Here is a 24462-nt window from a genome sequence, read left to right as displayed (position 1 = left end):
AAGTGGTTGCTCAGAGAAGTTGTGAATGCTCCACCCTTGCAAGTTTTCAAGGCCAGGTTAGATGGGACTTTGAGAGCCTGAACCAGGTCTAGTGGAAGGTCTCCCTGCCTACAGTGGGAGGGGTTGAGACAAGATGATCTTCCAGATATCTTCCAACCTGTGCCATTATGATTTTATGATTCTATGATAATGACAGTGTCATTTATGCATTTTCCCTGAAGATTACTTCAGGGTTTAATTCCTGCATTTTTAAAGTAGGAACAAACAGGAGTAAAATTCACACATACCAACCTGTCTAAAAGATAAGACTTTTAGCTACTTCCAAAACCAAGTTTCAAGTGTCCAAATCAAACATGAAATTGTTGTGCCAAAGTTGAGGACAGCATGAAACCTTCCTGCACACAGTTTAGTATGCACTGGTCATTTAAGCTGCTGTACTAATGCTTTCTTTGCATTGCCCTTGAACTGAGGTGATATGTCAGCTGCAGGAACACTATTACATGGATGTTCTTTCACATCCCTGGAACACTGTATGTAATGAAATTGCATGCAATGAAATATTTCTTGGTATTCCTGTAATAAAACATAAAAAATAAAATCACAGGCAGCTTTATTTCAGACATTTTCCTTATTACGTATACTTTATTGTGAAAATGTTATAGTTCTTTTCCCCCCTTGTTGCTAGTTATCTTTTTCCCTTTTCTCTTTTTCTTTTTTTTACTGCAGCAATGTATTTTTTCCTAAATCTTCAAATAATTTAGTTCAAAACAAAGAGATATCTTCATATAAAATCTTACTAACACCTATGTGCATTGATTTTCAGTGGGAATAACATTTGGAGGTACAGCAGTTTGGCTTGCTTGAGCTATCTGGGTCAGCAGCAGGCAGCCACCCTCTGCATTCTCAGCAGTAAAGGGAAAATGGGAAGAGGTGAAGATCTGGGGTTTGATTCCAGATGAGGGAAAGGAGTGTTCTCTAATAAAGGAGGAACTTTCTGCTCCACCCACCCCATTTGCCTCCAAAGTAGACCAGGCACTGGAACTGGCTCTCAGCTTCAGTTAACTTGTTTTGTGGGATTAGTAAATTAAATAGGGCCAGAACTCAGGTCTGTAAGCACTGTCCTGGGACTGCCTATATTGATTTATTGCTAGCATTCTCTCTGCCATGTTTTTAGGCATACATCAGACCACCATGGAGAGCACTCACTTAGGGTTCAGGGAGCAGTAATTGGGCCAGGGATAATTCTGGAAGCACTTTGGATAAAGCCACTCTCTCTTGAATGAAAAGGTGTCTATTCTTATCACCTCATGCCTTACTGTTTTTCTCCTGGGCCAGAGAATGAACTGTGTGCATCTTTCCAAAGTGAAAAAGGCTTGCCTATAAACCACTAAATTTATTCTGCTTTATTTTAGACAGAGTGGTATAGGGAGCACTCACACAATCAAATATCTGTGGATCAGAGGGGATGGTGGTGTCTGGTCTGGGAGCTGTAGTAAATGGCTAACCATAACCCAGTTGCCCAGTTGATACATCTCATTCCAGCAGAATGACAAGATCCCAAAAAAACCCACCTGTATGTAGACTAAATTCCAAGGAGAAACACATATACTTGAGAATTTTACAGCTTTTAGAAACCAATCCATAAATGGAGTATTTAAAGAGAAAATTTAGTGATGTTTCCAAAGATAAATTAAGTGGGTTTTTAACACACGAATTGTAGCTCTGGTCCTGTGATCAGTGTGATCACATTAAAGAAAAAATTGAGAAGTTTGCATTGTTTGTTGTTCAGAGATTGTCCTTAATGGTGGCCTGGTAGGCAGGCCAGCTACCTAGGGTTCTTATCAAATATTTATTAGTAAAAATTCATTAAAATGTCACTTGCTACAGCTATTTATGGCTATTGACAGGTGTGTGTAATAGGAGGGACAACATACAACTCTACATTATTATTACTTTTTTCAATCTGTAACCTGTTCAAGATCGTAATTTGCAAACATATCTTTATGACTGACATTGCAGGGTTCCCAGAACAGTTGCTTTTGAACTTTGATGTAAAACCACAATGCCTCCACTGATGTAGATGGAACCAAACAGATCTGTATGCACTGAAGAATTCTTTCTTTTGCCCTTTATTTTTACAGTGTCTCCTGTCCATGAGGGGCTTTCTCTCTAGTAACATTGCCAGGAACTGAGAAGGAAAATGAAGGGCTGAATACTGTTTTGCTCATATAACCCACTTCTTCTGTGTATTTTGCCTCTTTACTGCAAAGAGGTAGATAGTTAAGGGACCCAAATAACATATGTATGTGTGTGCAAGCATAAACATGGGGGAACAGAAGCACATGGTAGGGAACATTTCTGAATACCAGAAAAATGAATGATGAATTCAAAAGTCATACTGATAATATCAGGCAAAGTTAGATGTGCAAAAAATCCCATAAAAGTTTATTTTCATCAAACCTTTTCATGGGCATAATTGAAGACATTTAACTGTCTAATACAGAGAACATTCAGTCTCCTAAAAATAATTTGTTGTACAGATAATTACCACTTGGCTGAACCATTGTTTATGGCTATTAGATATTTACTCAAGTGTACAGCTTTGGATACATAAATGTTCTGTACCTCCTGATGAAGAAGATCAGGTTAAATGCTAAATATGCAAAATATAATACTCAATTCACTTACCATATTCTGGAGTGGTAATAATCACCAAGAGAAATGGTTGGTTTTCTGCTTTCATTACCATTTTTTTTATGGAAAAAAAAATATTACATTAGTAGGCTTCACTTCTTGACTTTATGAGTGACACTTTCCTTTTTCCAAGGGATGACAGGTGACACATAAGGTAATAAAAGATGTGTCCAAGCTAATAAAAAGAACTGAAAGAAGAGCTGCCAATGAAATAAAGTACTGATTTTTCTTTGGCAGTCATGTTAGTCCCTCAGCCCTGCTTTATTGTTACTTTTTGGCTTATCAATTTTATATTTTATAAAATGCTTTACCTCCAGTTAGCAATCAGCATCCCCCAAAGAAGACATTTCTTTCCCTCAAAGAAACTATTCCTTGGTATCAGCGTATTGTGGTCAACTTGCCCAGCCTTTTTGATGGGATTCTCATTCTTCTGTGCTACCATTCAGGTGTGATTCTCCTTTACCCTTAAACCTGGAATCTAGTGGTTGACTGAATTTCAAGGAGGATTCAACTTACATATTATTTGGCTTGGTTTTCAATAGTACAAATTAATAGATGTTATTTGGTCAATCAGTTCATGTTTAAGACTCAGGCACAGAAAACTTTGTAATACAGACGTGCCTGAGAGTTTATATCTTCATGATTTGTGTTCCTGCACTTGAATTTCAATTTAGTAATTCCCAAGGCAAAGCATATTTTTCATCATTTAATCATGGAGGAACAAGGAAGAGTAATCAGCACAAATCTACAAATACATAGAAAGGGTAGTTGATCTGCCTGTTTAATGTGTTGGCTTCTTCCTTTTTGTGTATCCAGACACTCACATGAACACATTCCCTTCAGTGTAGGAGTGGTGTGTTCAGTCAGTCATCAGTGTCCTATTGTGCAGACGTCACTAAGCTGCTTTATGAAGTGCTCCTTATATCTCCAGGTATCATTCTTACTAAAGACACCCTGTACAAAAGCTGCAGTTAAAATCACAGGGTCATAGAGGTCTACATTTGTTACAAGCCAAACTTTACCGTAAATGCTTTTTGTTAGGTTTAGAACAAAACTACAAACTTTGTGTAAGCTAGGAAATCTCATTAAAATGGAAATGCAAACATTAGAGCAAATTGGCATGGCTTGTCTTAGAAAAGCACATAATTAGCTGTATTTCTCAGCTTCAGGCTAGCCATACTTTATTTACATAATGCCAGAGTGGTTCAGCTTTTTGAAAGGCTAAAGAGTTAGAAAAAGTTGCATCACTTACTTGTCTTTTTCCTAATCAGTCAATGCTATGGTATGTTTCAAATCATTCAATGTCCAGCAAGTCATATTTACCTCATCTTACCACAAGGATTGTAATATTTTCTTGTTCTTATGCATAGCTGGCACTGAGCCTTTTTGACAAAAAGCTAACTATTTTACTAATTAGGATAATTTTGTCCAAAATAGAAAATACTTTTAAAAGAAATTTCTGTGCTACATTTGACAATGAATTCCACAGCAATGGCCAGAGACCAATAACATGTATGTTCCTTCCTTTTCAAACTAAAATATTTTTTTCATCATCAAGGGTCTCATTGAACACAATGGAAATTGTCATTTGAAAAAAGAGGGAAAGGAAAATTACCATGAACATCTTGGTTTTCAAGCTGGTCAAGTCAAGTCATTATGACACTTTCGGGGGAAGGTTACTTATTTTGAGCAAGATGGCTTGGGTCTGACCCTCAGGAATAATTGAAATTACTGGTTATAAAAATCCCAGATCTTCAGCTAACACCTCAATTTTCTTTAAGCCATAACTACCCACACATACAGAAAATGCTAATGAGTTACCATCTCACCTCTGACAACACGCTGCTTTCTTCCACTGTTTCACAACTGCTCCCTTCTCCTCTATTATTTCAATACCATAAGTTAAAATGAAAGCAGTTGTTTTCAGCTTCCAAGTGTCTTGATGCTTCCAGTTCCTATTTTAGATGTGTTGAGAAGTTCACTCATGTTTTCAACCTATCTTGCATTTTAAATAAGCAAATTATTTCTTCCTGTAAGCCTTAGCCCAATGGAAAAAATTATAGAGGTCCAACTCCTAAAGAGTTGCCTGAATAAGCAGAAGGCTACACTGGCATTGAGAATTTCAGAATATGGTCAGACTTTCTGAACGAGAATTGGAAGCTCTTATTTCAAGTCCACTTGCTTGGAAGTGAATTGGAAGCTACATCTCCCAAAGAACATGAAAGGTTGCATCTAATTTGGAAAAGAAGTACCACACACTGAGGCAACCTATTTACATCCTAGTGGATCCATATCATTTGGGAGTGTAATGAGAAGAACATTACAAAAACCCTGACTTTCTCTTCTATAGCTAGCTGCAGCATAATACTAAAAATAGTCATATATTCAGATATCTGTACTATGAATTGTTCCTGGAGCTAGTGTTTTGGAGGCTTTTTCCCTCATGGCTAAGACTTACCCAGATTTTGGTAAGCCATCTGTCGAATGAAAGAATATTGAGCTCTTTCCAAACTGCAGGGATAGTAATTCCAGTAGTTAATAACAAAAAATGAAATAATACATACTGAGCTAGGCTAGCAGAGTAATTATGAGCTCTTAATAAAGCTAAAGTAGAGGATAATAGGCAACTTATTTAAAATGAAATTATATATTTTTCCACCAATGACAGCCAGTTTCTGGACAATACCACCACATATGAATCTGAGTACATTTGTCCACATTCTCTTAAACATAAGTCATTGCTGACAATGACACTAACAATATAATAGGAACATCCTCAATCTGCTTAATGGATGAAATTCAGTTTGTGCAGAGAGCCTGAATGGGGCTAGGCAAGAAATATGACCATTGCAATTTTAGATAATGAAATAACGAGGGATTCAGAATATGCTCAGAGAATGTAGGCTCAAATTCCTCTTGAATCTGACACACTACTAGTCAAACACTTATTTTTCTTTAATAATTTTCAGAATTTATACTGTGGGCATATAGCCATCAAAACAAAGAAAATTAATTGTTGTATGTTGCATGTTGCTGTAAATTGTCCCTGAACCTCAGGAGTTGAACATACATATGACCCCAAAACACCATTTTTTTTTCCTTCTCTGAAATTTATTTTGATTTTTGGCACCATCTTTCCATTCTTTCCATTCAGGATTTGGATATCAGACTGTGCTGAGCACCTCATATAAAATTTTTAACCCCTGCTGAAGCCAAAGCTTTTGAGGTGACTCAATAGCAGAGGGAAATGCAGGTCTGGGGCTGATTCTGGGAAGAGCATTTCTGAGCAGACTCATCTGCCACTGACCTCTAGAAGAGTTGAGGACGTGACTGTGTAACACAGCATAGACCTTTGCAGGGAGCAGGAATGTGTGTCTGGCTGGGGGAAAAGTTAAAGGTTTGGAGAACTGGACCTCTTTTGAAAACATTATTGATGTTATTTTATTTAAATACTATTATTATATATCACTGAAGAAAAAAATGCTTTCTTAACTCAGAGGTATAATTCCTCTCTTATCTCCATGTGTATGGCATGTTACATAACATCTCTTTTGTTTTTAGAAAGGAACTGATTTTCCTAGATTTGGGTTTTAGGATACAGTAAAAATTTCATAAACCTTGCTTTCCTTGCTTTTTTCATTGAAATTGTTCTTTTTCCATTGAAATTCCTACTTAGCAAATTGTAATATTTTTGTGCTTTCATTTGTCTTATGGAAGTTACATAGACAATCAATTCGAGATGCAAAAAGGAGCTTTGAAGTAAATGCAGATGGACATATTTTCAAATATTTTCACAATGCTATAAAAACTGGGGATTTGTAAAACAAGGTGTTAAAATGTTAATAATCTACTACAACAAAAGAAATCGAAAGTACCAACCCCATTATAAAGGAGATTCATAAGCTATATGGAGCTTTGGAAATTAGAAAATATCCATTCACACACTTGTGGTGAAGCAGATGTGAAATTTAAATTGAATCCACAGAAAATGACTTCCTGCATAGCTTACTATATTGATATTTCCTGGAACAAGCTCAGCCAGTTTCTTTCAAAGTTAAGCCAAGGATAGGCTTGATTCTGAGCTACATCAAATATTTTTGTGGCGTATCTTGAAGTCAGTGGAATTACACTAGAGAAAACTTGGTATAAGAGTCCTTACATTTAAGTTCTGGTACATATAGATTGTTTTAGAATAGTTTATCTAGATTGTTTATGAGGGACTTTTAAGGACATTTTCTTACAAAAAATATTTCATTTTCAACACTGATGTCAAAAATTTTCTGTGGCATTCAGTCTTTTGAGCTAAAACTCTTTTATTCATGGACTCATATATATTAAAATTCTGTATTTCTGTTACAGTAATTTTTTTTGGAGAAGGATCTTAAACACACCGGAGTTCTCAGTAAGGAAATGGCTGAAGTTTAATTTTGGATGGGGATACAGGAAGCAAATGTTATGAAAACTGCTTCCTCCTGTTGCAATTGTATTGGCTTACCATCTCATCTTTTTAAGGACTACAGAAGTTATGTCCAACTACAATCACTACCTTTTGTCATAATGTTGAATCCTCTTACTGAAATACACTGAAATGCATGATCTTTTCCAGAATAGCTGTTATTACACACTGCTGAAATACCAGGATTTCAGTTTCCAGAAGTATTCTCTTTCTATTTAAATTTTCTGTCTTTTGATACCTATACTCATGCAATTTCAGGCTTCTACTTTATTGATTCCCAGTCCAAATCGATGCCATTTGTTTTAAATTATTGCAGAGCTTATATAACTCTTTCCCGTGCCAGCATGTTATACATTTAAAAGAATGAGTTTATTTCCTTGTTTTCTTTTTTCTTTTCTTTCTTTTTTTACTTTTTTTTTTTTTGAAAACCACATGAATCAGACTATTTTGATCCTTATATGAAAAGAGCTCAGTTCCCTTGATAATTCTGACAATTCTCATGCAGCTCTCCCAGTCTGAATTTTTTGTCTTCCTGAACAGAATGACTAAAATTTCACATGATATTCCTAAGGATGTACTACCACTGTGACGTGACTATTTTTATATATCAAATACAAATGTCCCAACTGATGCATCCTGCAGTCTTTTTTTTTCAGCACCAAATGGGTGCTTTGGTCTTGTGATTGTTAATGTTGTTTTTTTCCTTCACAAATTCCAGAACTGATTTCTCAATTCATAGCCCAAAGTTTTGGGTATGCATGTACATAAGACTTATACTTTGAGCTGATATATTTTGTTCTGTTTACATGATTCCCATACTTAAAGTTGCCTAATTTTTTCCCTTCAGTTGTATTACTATTATTTGTCTCCATTTTGTCTCCCACAGAGGTATCATCAGAGCATCACCTTTGCACACTCTATTGTTTTTACTGTGTTTTTATCATTATGAAATTTTATGGAACACTCCACAATTTTGCAGCATCACTTCTCAATCCCCATGTACAGTTTAGCAAAACTGACACAAGCTGTTGGCACTTGGAATGTTTGCATAGGAAAGAACAAAAATGTCTCATTGAAATGCACACGGCAAAATTCTTGAGAATCCCTTAAGAAAACCTGCATTGAATACCAGGAATAGCATTGAAAAACCATTAGCTGTGAAGTGTTCTCTGTGCTCACTTTTCTTCTAAACCTTATGACATATTGTGTTTTATTTTGTTAAATTGACATAGCATATAGCATAGTAAATGTAACATAGCAATATTAACATTCCTATTGGGAAGGTAAATCTTACATTTCCTGCTTACGATTCCCTAGGACACTCGGGTATATGCTTAATTTTATTCATGTGAGTATTCTCGGTGAAATCATTGAAGTTACCTTAGGCAGGAAGTTATGCACAGGTATAAGTCCTTGTAAGATCCAGGTATTGTTGAAGTCAACTCAGGAACCCATAGACCGGTCCAAAGGAGGTGGCCAGTGGATGTTATATTGTATTAAACTGAAAGCCTTAACACAAAACAACTACTTAAATAATTTTGGCACCTTTACTTTGCCTCCATAGCTAATGCTGAATTATCTATCATCCTGAATTTCTTACTTGCCAGCTTCAGGTTGTATGACTTTTTGAAATAAGCCATATATGTTCCTAGTCATCACAGGTTACCAGAAGAGGTTCAGAGCTAACGAAGAATGTTCATTTAATTTATATAAATGCATAACTTGGCTCAGATTGTGAAACATATTTGGTTTTCTTTTCTTAAATGAAAAACACTTTATTTTTGTCCATGCATTAATAAATAAAAGCATTATCATAAACTAGAAAGTTCTTATACAGTCTGCAAAGTACTGCATTAATGTACTGTACGCAAGATAATGGATGAATAACCACTAGTCCTACCTGCACTCCAGATGTGGACATGGAATTGATAGGTATGGAAAGCTAAAAAAAAAGATGAAAATTTTCAAATGGAGTTTTAAGAAGCTGTTAAGAAGTTGTAGAAATACAACCCTGATGCCATTATACTGCCTTAAGAGAGAAGAATTAAAAGAATAGTGACTGAAATAGTTTCCTCTTTCTTTTGGTTTTGAAAAAGAGGACAAGCATGTGATATATGGGAACATAGCAGGACAGCAAAAAAGGGATTTGATGAGATATGAGCAAAACAAATATCTAGTTCTGCTAGAAGCAGCTCTTGCTGAATTCTTCTGTCCTGCTTTAGAAACAAAGTAATGAAATATTTTGTGACTGGAACTGTCTCTCTCTTTCATGACTGCAATGGCGAGTACAGACTGGGGCTTCTCATAGAGGAGCCAAATGCAGATTTATCAGGTTAGAAGTGGGTATATCCTTGTTGCTGTTGAATGGGTATCTGGGTTGTAGAAGAGATCCCCAATGTATTAGAAACATAAGAAAGCTGCAAATAAAGTTTCTAAAACATCTGAGAGGTGAGACTAGATGTACCACTGACACCATTTTCTGAGTGAGGAGGTACCTCATTTCTCCCCATGCTGAAATATCACCCAAGAGGAGAAAAGTAGAACCTGAGCAGGCTTGTCAGATTGGGAAGGTCACAAACTGACAGTAGGGATGAGGAAGGGAAGAATAAGTATGTTTCTGCTAAATAATTCCCAGATAGATGAAAATTCAACAATTTCAATCCCATCTGTCACTTCATGTCTTTTTTGCAGGTCTAAGACAACAGAGAATGATGCATCATCACTGATCAAAATTTTGGTGATATTGCCTATTAAAACAAAGCCTGGCTTGGGAGATTTTGAAGAACCTAAGCTAAAGGGAAGATCAGAATCACACCAAGACTCTCAATAAAAGTTTTGCTTTCCTCAAAATTTTCACACTAAAATACATATCTAAGAGAGCAGTCCAGTGTCTTCATTGTTCATTTGAAATACTTAAATCCCAGAAGCCATAGATTTATTCAATTTTTTCACCCAAGTTAAAACTTAACTAAAACTGATTTATTGAGAACTAAGCACTTTAAAAAAAATATAAGTACCTGAGCTTTGGAATTGGATTTTATATTCTATTTTGTTCACTCCTTTGAGTCAAAAATTTGTTCTTTTACCACCAAGAACCATTCAGATGATGTTATGATATAACAACTATCACGATGTACAGGTCTCACCATTTTTCACCCCAGCCTGGATGTTGACTCAGTTCACTACACCATGCACACTCTTGATCTAGCCCATAGCACTCAGAATGAATCTTGACATCCCTTAGACCCAGCATCCCCTCCAAGATGCTGATGTCAAGATAAAAGTGTCCCCAATATGGTTCTAAATATTAGGGCTACAATCTAGCAGTGTCCTGCAAAGTTTCTCATACTTACCATATCTGTCACATTTGCATCCTGTTTTGTGCAGATCAAAATCACATGCAGTGACTGTGTGGTTTTTCAGGGGTTTTTTTATGCCCCAGTATCCTACTTGTTGTTTTCTAGATATTCTCCTAGTTTGGTGATGTCTTTGTCATAGTGTAGTGTTCCAAGACTTCAGGAGGAGTAAAAAGAGAACAGGTTGGCTGCCTCATTTTGTTTACACAGAGCATACCAAAAAAGTAGAGGCAAAAATAGCATTTGTTTTTATGAACCTGTATACATCTCATACCATTTTTTGTTAACCATTGTTTTGCCTTTGTGACTTGTCTGATTTAATGACTTTGGGTCCATTTCAAAAGCTGACTTTTTATTCTCATCCTGATCTCCATCTAAAGGGTTTGCTAGTCCTTTTTATACCTATGTGGTATCAAATGCAAACAGCACAAATTAAACCTTTATACCATTTTCTATTACTACAGAAAATATCAAATATAACTGAGCTCCAAAGAGTCCCCCTAGAGCTTTTAAGATGCCTTGAAACATTGGTGATAAGTACATGTTATCTGTGATTTTTTTCTGGCCAATTGCACACCTATACGATGAAGATTTCCTCTTCACCTCACTTTCTCAGCATGCTTCTGAGAATCACATAATCATAGAATACCATTTGAGACGGTGCCAAGAACTGTGCTGAAGTCAAAGTATCTTGTATTTACCACCTTTTCTAATGCTTGTTTGGCTTGATTTACTCTGGAAGCACTAATGTTTGATAGTTTTTATCACTGTCTTACCTTCTAGATACTTAAACTGATTGCCTAATGATTTGTTGCAGGGATTAAATTTAAGTGCTGTGAGCTATAATTTTCCATGTCCTCCATACTCTCCCTTTCAAGGATAAATAATATGTTTGGTATTCAGTTTTTCACAATTCTTAAACATAATTGCTAATGATTCAGCTATTACATTGCCTAGCTTCTTTATGGCCCTAAGGTCAATCAGGACTTCCTCACTTGGATACATTTATCTCATCTAAAACATATTTAGCCCAGGTGGGGAGTTTTTGCATGCTTTTTTTAAAAAATAATGTATTTAAAGATCTGGAGTCATGTATCCTCACAGTTTTTTGAATCTTTTATGCAACAGAAAACATTTTCGTATACAATTATATAGAGATCACTGTCTCCTATATATTTGAAATTAACTTCTGGACCCTGCCTTTTTCTTTGTAAACATGAAGCAAAATATCTACAGGCTGAATGCAGTACAGTTCATAGCAAGGGTGACCTCCCTAACCTGACAACACTTCAGAGTTTGTGAAATTGTCCAACTTAAAAGGCATTGAAACCCATTAGTCTTCAAGGTACATACAAAACTCTGAGTTATAAAGACAAGACTTTAATCCTCAAAAGGCAAATCAGAACATGAACCCATTGCTCCAGCTGCTGGCTTGAACATCTCCTTTAGTTTCTATTTTTTTTTGATCTTTCATCCTTACTCTTTCTGCCAACAATCGTCTTGGGGCTATCATTGTGTTTCTCCCAGACCACAGGCAATGCTGATGAGATGTTCTATCAGGAACAAAAATTAAATGCTCAAGGACATATTTACCAGCTTTGATCAGTGCAGCTGTTGGTGGTTGCTGTGATGCTGTCTCCATAGGAGGTAAACATTTCTTCCACACAGAGGTGTATTGTGCTGGGACTGTAGATCTCTCTTATGTGCATAACTTGGCAAAGAAGATGACCTCCTTCCCTTGATCCCTCCCACACACTTTCTTTAATGCTCATAAAAGCCTTGAATGCATTTTATCCTTGGAGTCAACAGTTTAAAAGGAAGCACTGGAATGACAAGGTTTCTCTTTTCCTGAAGCATGAGAATACGGCTAACTTGAAAGAGTTCACATAGATTGCTCCCTTTCTCTTAGCAGATGAGAACTACATGACTGCATGAGAGTATTACAAATCTTTTCCATAAACTAAATGTTTCAGCTATAAATACAGCTGTTGTGAATAATATAATATAGATATAAATATAGGTGGTGTGAAAAGGATAGCATGCAGCTGCACTGAGGTATGTCACTGGCATACCTGAATCCTATAGCATCAGATGAAATTATACGAACCCAAATTATGGAAAAAACACATCTCTTACATAGGTAAGAAATTCCTCCTTGAATCATGTGTGATCTTCCAAAGGGCTATAACCATTTCTTGTCCAATTTTATTGACAATGGTGGAAGTGAATGTGATAAGCCAAGGTACAGCAAGCACTGTTCATGCTGTGCAAACATTACAGATGTAGGTTAAAGCCTGACCTACAAAAATGACAAAGGCAGGAAAAATTCAGAATCACACACTCAGCAACTTGAAAATATGAAAGAAAAATACTTTTGCTATGTGGACATACAAAATATGCTGAAAACTACAACATACCTCTAAATACGGCTATAGTGAATTTACTGCTTAAAAACCAGATTTTACCTTAAGAATTGCTGTAGCTTCTAATATAAATAAGTGAATGGAGCTATTTTCTCAGATATTGCTGTTTTCAGTGTTGCAAAAATCTCAAACCAGTTCCAAATATTCAAAATACTTCTTAGGTTTCTGCTGTGCTGGAAGGCTAGCTACAGTTGAAGGATTTTAGTAGCCGAACACAGCAGTTCCTCTATTATTTAAATCTGTCTGCTTAACTCTTCGGAAATTTCTCAGTTGCATGCTCTATGTTCTGAGCCAGCTACCTGATGAACCAAAATCCCATGAAGGTTTATCTGTAGATTGATATGTTGGAGGTTAAGAACTTTACTATAAAATGAAAAATAAAAATACTATAATATAACAATTTTTTTTCTACATAAATAATTTGCAGATGAATATATTTCATTTAGATCCATAATAAATCTATATCTTAAAATTTAAAAACCCTTCAAGACATGGGACTTCCATCTTCGGTGCAGCTCTAGTAGGAAGTATGTACCTGTGTTAAAGAGCTAAGTCACCTTGAAAACAAAAACTTACAGAAGGCAATAGAAGAACAAGGAGTTCTGTTATAGAACATTCCACTTGCTATAGAATGTGGTATCGCCATGTGTTGCTTAGTGACAAGCCTGAGCAGAAGAAAGATTACTCCCTATCTCCCACCTTATTTTTGCAGAAAGAATCCTGCCTTTTCTCCACTGCTGCTCTGGGACAACTATTAGCATTAACAGGTAATACCTGATAACGTGATAGGCTATATAAAGCTCTTGCACAGTATCACAGTGATTTGAAAGCAGGCGGTACCACATCCCAAGCATAGCTGATCAGTGTTTTGCCATTACTTAATGACTACAGAAGAAGGGAAAATCACTTTACGAAAAACAGGTTTAATATGGAAGTGGGCTTTTCAGGGAGACAGCTGTAAGGAAAAAGTGCACCAGTGTGATAAGTTATTCTAAGAGTGAACCCACTTTCTTCATTTCAAAAAGAATATGTAGAAGACATTCATGTATGATAGAAAAAAAACCCTGTTTGTGCCTAATGTAATGGAAAATTTGGGAATTATTCATGCATGTGAATATGCACGCAAATCTGACCCTGGTGATACTACCAAGGTTAGTGCATGGTGATCTGCTGAGTAAGTGCTAATCATTCAGCCTGAAATGTGACTTTATCAGAAAAGCAATTTTGTAAAAAATCTCATGCCATTCCCTAGTTATTCTTCTCCCGTGATCTCCATGCCGTGCTTTTTCATTTGTCAAGTTTACATTCAGGACTTTTCCAGCTAAAACCTCTCCTTGTCAATCAAATCGTATTTCTGCCTTGTGCAATGTTAATGCATCTGAGGTAACAACTTAAAATTACTCCAGCTCTAATAGGGGAGTGACATTCTCTGTAGAACATTAACAGCTAAATCAAAGCGTGGTACAGTGGTAGAATTTGAAGTACTACTTAAATTTCAAAACCGAGCTCTGTACTGAAAATGGGCCATACAAGGCCAGAATAAAACTGAATGAGAATGATCATAAGTGTCTTGCTACATACAAACTGAGGTTTTACAGAAAGAAAGAGCTCATGCAAGAGGATCTGGAGAGTGTAAGTAAAGGAGAAGATAATATTATAACAAAAGGAATTGGGAGAGATTTTCCTTAACAACAGCAGAAATGAAGATTTGTTTGTTTCTTTGAGAACCTAGAAACTTCATGACACTACAAGGCACATAAGACTTAAAAGTCCTTATTTTAGACCCACTGCAACCATGCTGGCAGAACCAATGGGGTGTGGTTAAACTACCTTTTCTCTACTGTCTGATTAGAGCAGGTGCATCTACAAGTTCATGGTTTAGTTATCGTTGCTGTTTCCTTTGCCCACTTCAAAATCATCTTCCTGGAAGAACTACAGAGTCAAAAAAAAAAGGGGTTCCCTTTGTTAAATACCACCTTTTTTGTGCAATAAATGCTTTTTCACCAGTAAAGGATCAGCGGATTAATGTTCATTTGAAATATGAGGTCCTAAGAATATGTTCCTTTATTCATGATAACCTCTGCAGTAATTCTCATGAAGCAGGTGATGAAACTGGAATTTCTTACTCAACATGAAGTGACAAAATTGCAAAGTTCTGACCTGTTTCTGTAATGTCTGGAAAAACTGTCAGATAATTTTAAAATTACCAGCAATGTTTACAGCTTATCTATTTATTAACACCCAGAAAGGACTGTAATTATTGAGATATTAAAGCCAAAGATTAGAAATTAATTTGGACTAATTGTGGACTTTAAGGATGTACTCACCATCATACTATAATATGTTAAGCACCAGATATCTGAGCAGTTATCAACAGTAACCTCAAACACAGCTCTTTGCAAAAATCCAAAACAAATTTTTTGCCATTGCCATTATGTGTACTTAAAGAAACTGTGTGAGATTAATAAGATTCCCAGCTGAACAATGAACAGAGAAAAAAGATGCTCAGCCAAGGCAGCAGGCACAGAATCAGAAGCTCTGATTCTTTGACCCAAGCAATTGCTTCTTTCTTTATCTGATTTGATTTTCAGCTATCACCTTCTCCCTTAGCTGTGGTCCAGCATGATAAGAGGTGTAAGCTGTGTTGGAGGTAAAGTTTACACAATGAATGAAAGGAAAAGGTTGAAAATTTTTGTGTAAGAACATTTCCTTTTCTGTGCAGTTGCCAACACTTTCCTTGAAAGAAACATCCTCCGATGTGCAGTCTACAGCCTTCACCTGTTCAAAGGATGCATTTAGGGAACAGAAAACAACATGACATGATTAGAATACTGGTCATGCAGACACTCTACAAGGCACATTCTGTTTTGTTGTTCACATTGTCCTTAAAAAAAATACTTATGAAATTAATAGAATAACTTGAAATAATATGAATTTGTCTGAATAAATTCTGTAAGTAACAGAAAAATCTAATTTTAACTGTTATACTTAAACTAGTACTTTCAGCTGTAAAACTAATACCTGCACAATATTTGAACATAAAACATGCAGAGACTTGAAGTCAAAATATATTGGAACTATTTGGCAAGGTAAGCTATAATACAAATCAGTGATGTGAGCAAAATACTTTCCAAGAAATCGTTGCGTTATTATTACTGTAAAACATAGATAGTATTAAAGAATAAAACAACCTTAAAGTCAGGTGAGACAGATGAATAATGCAACAGTTCTAATAGATGAAATAAAAAATAGTAAAAAAGAGGAATGAAAACCATTATTTAAGCCTCTTTGCTGTCATGAAGGTTTGCAATAAAAAAATCAAAATTAATTTCTGGAAATAGGTTTTTCTAACTATTTGTAAAAGATTATTTTTAAAATAATGGGTTTTGATTATATTTAAAAAACAAAGAAAAGAAAAAATTGTGGACTTTCTGTTTTGTGAGAACTGGAAAAATGCAATAAATTACTCTTCTAGAGAGCATGATGAAAGGGTACTATGTGTAGGGAGAGATCAGAAAGGTTCTTACCCCTTGAAGCACAAACCTAGACTCATTCTGCCAGAAAATTTCCCCTGTACAAGAGAACATTGAAAAATAAATGCTTTTTTAATGTGTGTCTCTGTTTTCAATTATACAGGAAAAGTGCATTTCCAAAGCCCATTTATCTTGAATATGACATTGTAACCCTGTGCTGTTGGTTGCAGGGATGCAAAGAAAATATTGATTAGAAACCAACAAACCAAAAGTTTGTTTTCCTTGGTTTAGGAATTTTGGATAAATAAACTGAAGTGCAGTGGGAGAAAAAAAACTTGTATGAGTATGCTCCCTGAAACTGAATAAGAGAAACTTTTTCAAAGCAAACTCACTTAATTAACTCCTCACCGGGTTCTCAGTTAATCTGTGAAAAATCAAAACCTTTTTGAGTAAGATCAGAGTTTAGATTATGTATGAATGGGAGCTGACCCAGAAATCCTAACAGAGCTATTTTGTCCCTGCTGGAATGGGCTCACAGCATCATAACTGTCCCTAAAAATGCAAAGGAGAAAGGACATACAGACATTGTGTTTTCATTTCACTCAGGTTAATGGAAGTCTTAACAATGTGATGGTGGTGCTTACTCTATATGTAGGTGATCGATGTGCTCAAGAGTGTAATTATCTAGGCACTTAATGATAGCCCAGTTTGTGAACAAGTACTCCACATATTTTAACTAATAAAATTGCACCTTTGAGGTGACAGCCCTGATGTATTTCACGTGGGCACACGCGGATGTTGTTTATACTCTATGAGTTATTTTCAACAGATAACTGAAAACAGACAGAACTACCTACTAAGTGTGAGCTTCTTAGTTACAAATGAAGTGTCTCATTATGTTCCTCTAGGGACACTCTTAGAGGAGTTTTTACAAAACCTCCTCCAGGGAAGTTGTCCTCCTCCAGGGAAGATATTTCTGGCCAGAAAAAGCAGTGCTCCTGTAGTCCACCCGTCCAAGAACTATTATGAATAGGTAGCAGGGAAGAAAGAAGAATAACAAACTAAGAATATTATGGTTTAGATAACAGAAGGGAGAGCAAGACATCCAGACTCTACCAGAGGGTGAAAAACCTCTGTTCTAATTCTTCCTGCCATGCTTTATTTATATAAAACAAAATATCTTTATTAAGAACATTTTTCTAGTTCAGAAAATGCTACAATAAATTTGATCACAGTCCTAATATGGGTGAAATCCTTCCCAGAAAAGGATTGAATTCAATGGGAACCTCCCACATCTCACATTAATTCTGTATTAGTGGGACTGTGAAAAAAAGGGAGATGATATTTAATCATGGAATATTTGTGGATCTTCTGTTTTCTTCCCTCCTATCTGAAGCCATCTGGCCAATTCAGGTAGTTTACCCACATTACACTATTTTTCCAAGTGAACAAAGAAGAAATTTCCCAGATTTGCCAGGATAGCACTCCTAGGAAAGAAGATATTTTTGAGACACTGCTCTTGCCTTGGAAGAGCTGTTGCTTGAACCTGGTTTTCTCAGAAATTAGATGAGCTAATAAGTACTCTGAATAGGCTGTTTTATTAAAAGCAAGCAACCAACTAAACCAACAACAACCCCCCAAAACTCTATGGCATACTTTCCTTAATGTTGAATTCTCCTTGTGAAAAGTGGGATGATGGCATTTTCTTTTTCCTTAAACCAGGTCATTTCAAGTCACAAACTTTATGTGCTGGAATGGTAACACATTTCAAAACCTCACAAGAAAATATTCTCCATCCAACCCAGTCCTTTTCCTTAGCTTGGCCACTATTATAGATGAAAACAGCCAAGGAAAGGCTGAACTAAGTGTACCAATCAGCTGGTGGTCTGACTGGTATACAGTATCCTCATCCCTGGAGTCAGTTACTTCCTTTGTCCAGGTTCCTGCACATCTGGCCATCATACGCAACACACTGGACATCAGCACTGACTGCAGGGCAGAAACACCAGGGAAAATAAGAGTCACCCAGACCAGTGTTGTAGGGGCAATTCTACAAAGTTTGACACTTCAGCAGAGTTGTAGAAGAGTGATGACTGGTCTTTCTCCTTCCCAGCTTCTCACCTTCTTGTCATCTCTACCTGCAGGTAATGCCAGGCTCATCATGGTACCACTGCTCAGCAGTTAATGGTAACAATCCCTGCAGGACCCAGAGGTCTGTACCTCTGGCTGGATGACATGCTGGAGGTGTCCTGGGCTCATTAGACTCTGTGAAGGCAGAGGGGAGGAAGAAAGCTGAGTTCAACACAGCCATGGCTTTACCATGATATCAGTGTAGCAGGACAGCTGGATACAGCTCTTTCCCTTCCAGCCATGAGCACTGTCCAGCCTGACATAATTCATGTCACATAACAAAACAAATCACAGAATCGCAGAATCTCCTCAACTGGGAGGGACACAAAAGGATCACTGAAGTCCAGCTCCTGGCCCTGCACAGGACATCCCCAAGATTCACACCATGTGCCTGAGAGTGTTATCCAAATAGTTGAACAGGCTGGTGCCGTGACCACTTCTTTGGGGAGCCTGTTCCAGTGCCCAACCACCCTCTGGGTGAAGAACCTTTCCCCAGTATTCAGCTTGACTCAGCTTCAGGCCATTTCCTCAAGTCCTGTCACTGGTCACCACAGAGAAGAGATCAGTGTCTGCCCCTCTGTTTCCCCTCATGAGGAAGCTGCAGACAAATAGGAGGTCTCCTCTCAGTCTCCTCTTCTCCAGGCTGAACAGAGCAAGTGACCTCAGCCACTCCTTGTTTGGCTTCTCCTCTAGATCCTTCATCTAGACGCTTCTTTGCAGCCCTCTTATAAATGCTTCCTAATAGTTTTATATCTTTCCTATATTGTAGCATGAAAGACACCAAACTTCATAAGAGCTCTCACATCTGCAATGTGGTTGGAACCCCTACCCTGTCATAGTAGCATCTGATTCTCACCTTTTTGACTTAAATAAATGCTCAGTTTAAACATAAAATATGTAAAGCTTGAGGAGATGTAGACACAGTTTATGCACAAACAGTGCAGAGGAAAAAGCACTGACTTTTCATCTTTTCTAATTCTAAAATCTAATCAGATTGTAATGCACACTCAGCCCTTCTCTGTCATTTATTTTTAATGTAAAGATTTATAGCTACTCTGTATTGTGAAAAGTAGTACCTGGAACTGTAAATTTATTTTGTTTTCACACTTCTCACAAGCAAAATTTGGGAAACAAACAAGGTTCTTAAAATTGTCACGTACGATACCGTGTGTGCATATTTTAGTAAGGAATTTATCATGGAAATGATACCACAGAAGAAATAGCATTAAAACCAGACACAATACAAAAAGTGCATTTCAGACCTACTCTGCCTGCAGGTTTTCCTAACAGAAAATGCATTTCCCATGTTTTGCATCCATATGGACCAGCTGAGGTACCCTGGACTGGCAAACATTCTACCTTTGTCTGGAAACAATACCAAAATTCACTGTTGACGGACAGCTGGCTTCCTTTTTACTTCTGTCCCTAAAATGTCAACCTTGACCCTTGGATGAGCACTCCAGAACTCCTGTGGCCCATAAAGTCTTCCTAAAACCATTAGCTCCCAGAAGGACTGTGAAAAAGGATTGGTAAATGGACAGGTGTGCTCAGAAAAATTTGGGGGGATTTTTCTGAATGAGAAAAAGCATCTCTGTGCTGTGTCTGGGCAGCAAAAATCTGTAATTGTGATAGAAATACTGAAATAAAATTCCATGTGGTTTAGAGGAACAATACTGGTGAGAGAGTAAAGGAGGCAACATTTGGTATTATATGGAACATAAGTAAATAAGAATACTAAAATCTCTCACATGCAAGAAATCTTTTGTTTTTTCTCTCATCTGATGAACCTCTACTTTCCCATGGGTAATTTTTTTTCTAACTGCATTTTTTTCCCCCTACTGTTCTTTGACTATATAAAGATAAGAGTGAAGGTCAAGGTGTTAATGAGACAGTATATATGCAAAGGAGAGTGAGAAATTCTGAAAACATTGCAAAACTTGAAGTCTGAGTGGATCAAAGCCAGTATACCTACCACCTCCCCCTTTAATTTTATGCAAATAAATTCAGATCCATGCAAATCTATTAATTTTTAATATGTGGCCCTCTGCTCAGAAGTGTAACAGATGTGTAAATCATGGAGTACAGGTATTTCTCACAAGCTACTTGCCAGAGTGTTGAAAGAATCTGAAATGGTTTTTCTTGTTAAAAAACAGTTCAATAATAAGAAGCTTTCAGGTAACTGAAAAATGTTCTCTTGGTGGAGACTTTTTCTTCTACTCGTCTCCATATTTCTGCTTTTCCCCTTATGCCTTTGCTGGTTCAAATCCCTCTTTAATATACATTTTTCCACCACACTTTCTAGAGATTATCCACTATAAATTGAATGTCTACCATGCACCCTACTCTTTGCCACCTTGTTGAACAGCCTTTTGCCATTCTACAGGAAATTTGTGTGCTTGTATTATATCACGTAATATAAACCAAGCCTCTCTCTAGGAGAAGAGTATGTTTTTGATACACAGTCAACACTCAATAAATAACACATTTCTCCCTTCCATCTTTTAAGGTTTGCCAGTAGCAATTTACAGACAAGTCCCTCAAGAAGCCTTAAAGTGCCATAACAAATAAAAGTCCCATTTAAACAATGCATTTGAACAATACCTTGCTTCACATGTCTTTAAGATAACAAACAATAGATTTCTGGAGGGTATGGATTGTAATCCGTATAGATATAAAACCAGGACAGTTTCAGCTTATCATTTCCTTGGCAAAGAAGGCTGTTTATTTTCACAAATCTTTGCAGGCATATTTCCATATTTCACAGGGGAGGAAAAAGACAGATCTACTATTGCAGAAGAGCTTTCAGCAGAGGAAATTAATCTCTTAAATGTGTTACTATTAGAGCTGGATAAGCAATTTCTTTATTGAGACAAGGATTTTCCTTATATTTTGTGCCTCAAACTCTCTCGGAAATTATGTGATTTCCTTTAATGTATTTATGTGCAATTGTCCAAATGAATTGCCATCCAGTGTTATTCATTATTTGTTGTATATGCCTTGGTCACTTTGCTTCAAGAAACTCACTGAAAAGCCAACACTTTTTAGCACTTAGAATGTCTTTTTTGGGTATAGGCATGGGGAAAGAAGAAAAAAAATCATGTGAGAGAGCCAGGGAAAGAATTCTTTTTGATTTTTCCTTGTGAAAAGTGGGATGATGGCATTTTCTTTTTCCTTAAACCAGGTCATTTCAAGGAATGGTTTTGGAGCACGGCTGCATAAACAAATGAGTCAGCACGATGGAGGACAACCTCAGGCAGAGGGAAGGATGAGTGGAAAGAGAGGACCAGCCTTGACTTCCAGTGGGGTAAAAAACAAAAATGAGGAGGGATGTACTGGTGAAAGAAATCACATCACACCCTATAATGTGGAACCACTGAATTCATTAAAGTTCCTGTTCCTCCCTCTGGAATTCAATACCAAACACTAGCCTTGATTTTCTGGCCACTTGATTACAGAAGTTTGTCTGAAAAAGGAGAAGGTGAGAGCAGCTCTGTGTGGTACTTTCCTATATCTTATGTAGAAAATTAAAATTTTCAGTCAGCTTCCAAGAATGCAGGCCAAATTCATTTGTCTTCTGCTTACCATGATTCATGAAACAGGGTTGTTTTTTCTTTTCTTTAGGGGAGTTAACTTCTCTGGTCTTCAGAGAATGCAGCCTTCTTGTAGCTCTTAGGCTACAGATATCCTAAAGAAAGGACAGTAAGAGTGTGATAATGATGATGTAAAAATGTAAAAATGTCCTGATTTAGTATTAATAATTTATTCTTTTAAATGGGACTAAGACAACATCTAGAATAGCAATAAACAATGTAAAAATTAATCCTCAAATGTATTTTCCACCAAAGTGATTACTTTTTTCTTTTTAGTGTTACAGTTCAGAAAGCTTGATGACAGTTGCTAATAGGTAAGGACCAACAAATTATTACCAACATTTTTTATTTACAATTTGAGTATAGACTGATTCAGTTCTTGAGGTGAATCTCTGAGGCCTACAAATGTCAAGGCACTGCTGTGTATGTCTTTCACACCAAGTACCACACCATATATCCCAAACAGTGTCTGCTGTGTACATGAACAGCAAATCCCATGCTTTCTACACCGCCTAAATGCTCCTGAGCTTCTCCCTATCCTGCTTTCTCCCAACTATTGTATATGATAATGCTACCTAACCGTTATGTTTTGTTGGCTTCAATAATTGTCTTATTTTTCTCTCAGAATAGACAACATGTACTTTCCTATATATACAAATCTGGCAGAAAACTGGAGGTGAATATACCAGGAATTTTTACATGAAAAACAAAGGTTGCTTTCTTCTGGCTAATGCATTTTCCTGTTACACAGTCAGCGCTGTTTGAGTACACAGAAGACACATCAGTTGGTATTCACATGAAGCACCTCCTTGCTGTCAAGGGATTTCAGTCAATTATAAATGTCTTTCAGTCAATCAACAAAATGGGTGCATGGAAATGTTCAGATGATTACTGTGGATTAGCATCCCAGCTTCCTAAAGCTTATACAATGCATTCAAAGTAGTAAAACAAACAAACAAAAAAACCCCCAGCCTTCTATCTCCATATCAGGCAACTGTCCTTTGCCATTAGGTTCCAGAAGGCTGTTTTAGGGAGGAGGGACAGTGAGAGGGACAGATTTGGTGCAGATCTGGATTTATTGGAGGGTGGGAATAGAGCAGAAGACTCCCCCACTTCTCAAAAATAACACTGACAAATGTGTTAATGCATCAATATCAAGTGAAGCAGTCAAAACTATGTTATAGTCCCCTTGGAGCACACTCAGTATGATGGAAATCAGGAATGGATAGTGGAATATGCCAGAGTTTTGTGGCAGGACGTGAAGAATTTGCATGCCCGCCAGTGAGAAGAGTACCAGGAAAAAGTGTAGAAAAGGGAAAATATACTTTGTACAATTTCTCTTTCCTTCAAAATGTGGTGCTGTGCTAAGAATTCCAGCTATCATTTTATTTAATGACTGTATGTATAAAATTCACCTTATTCACATATTCAACAAAGAATTGGACTGGAAAACCCCCAATAGTTAAAGACAGCAATAACCAAAATAAAGGTAATGCCAAAGGCTGAGAAGCAGCCAGACCTCCCTGAAAAAATACAAAGATAAAAACAGAGCACTCCAGAGAAGTCTTGCATTACCTGATAACTAATTGAAAGGTTTTTCTCTGAGTCACATACCTCCATTTGCAAAATAAGAATCAGGCTACCCAACAGCCACTGAAAGACATATGCAGCAGAAAAGGAATGGTCAGTTTGGAGGTCAACAACCAGGTGCAGTTTTGGGGTTTAAATGTCCTCAACTCTCCCCTCTGTAGGTTCAGCAGCCAGGGGTCAGTTCCTGCCACCCTTGTCCTGCAAGTCAATTCAAAGAAACAGTAATCTAACCCAGCTTTGATAGAAACCTGAGCAATTTAGACACCATGATTTCCAGTGGGAAGAAATGGATGCTGTGTTCCTTTTTAGAATACCATTTGTATCATATCATCTAAGATGATATGATTTGGAGTAGTTCAACTAGAAGAAATTTAAACTAAACAGTACTAGCCATCGCTTATGCTGTATGTCTGAAGAAGAGCTTTTTATCTGTCAATTTAACTTGTTGAATCTGGTATAAAAAGCAACTGCTTTTCATTTCTCATTTTAAAAGCTTACAACAAATGAAGATTATGTTAAGGCCATCTGTTTATTTCAGAGAAAACTTAATGATGCAAGTAAAATTTAAATAACAAAATCTCTTCTAGGTACCAATACCAAAAGTGATAAATTAATTTTGTGTGCCTGGTCTCATAAAAGTATTATATATATATATGTGAAAAATTTTCACAGGAGAGCATCTTGACAAAACAAATGATTCATTGACAACTTCTCAAAGAAAACCATGTTTGAATATCCTATCAGTTTCCT

At 36.7% G+C, this 24462-nt stretch overlaps 1 long non-coding RNA gene across 1 annotated transcript in view; it reads right to left on the bottom strand.

The window, feature by feature from the left end:
- Positions 1-2422: 2422 nt before the first annotated feature.
- The window catches only part of LOC121662553, a 137047-nt gene continuing 115007 nt past the window's right edge, over positions 2423-24462 (bottom strand). Inside the window, exons 3-7 of the long non-coding RNA XR_006015322.1 lie at positions 23737-23910; positions 22115-22217; positions 18524-18667; positions 16457-16500; positions 2423-15707 (exon numbers count right to left, since the gene is read on the bottom strand). This is a non-coding gene — a long non-coding RNA (uncharacterized LOC121662553). The remainder of the gene's footprint in view (positions 15708-16456; positions 16501-18523; positions 18668-22114; positions 22218-23736; positions 23911-24462) is intronic.

Source organism: Corvus kubaryi, unplaced genomic scaffold, assembly GCF_017639235.1.
Source record: "Corvus kubaryi isolate FWS band 111438036 unplaced genomic scaffold, C.kubaryi_AGA036_p1.0 37256, whole genome shotgun sequence".
In the NCBI taxonomy this organism is placed as follows: domain Eukaryota; kingdom Metazoa; phylum Chordata; class Aves; order Passeriformes; family Corvidae; genus Corvus; species Corvus kubaryi.
This window is presented reverse-complemented; position numbering and strand designations above follow the sequence as displayed.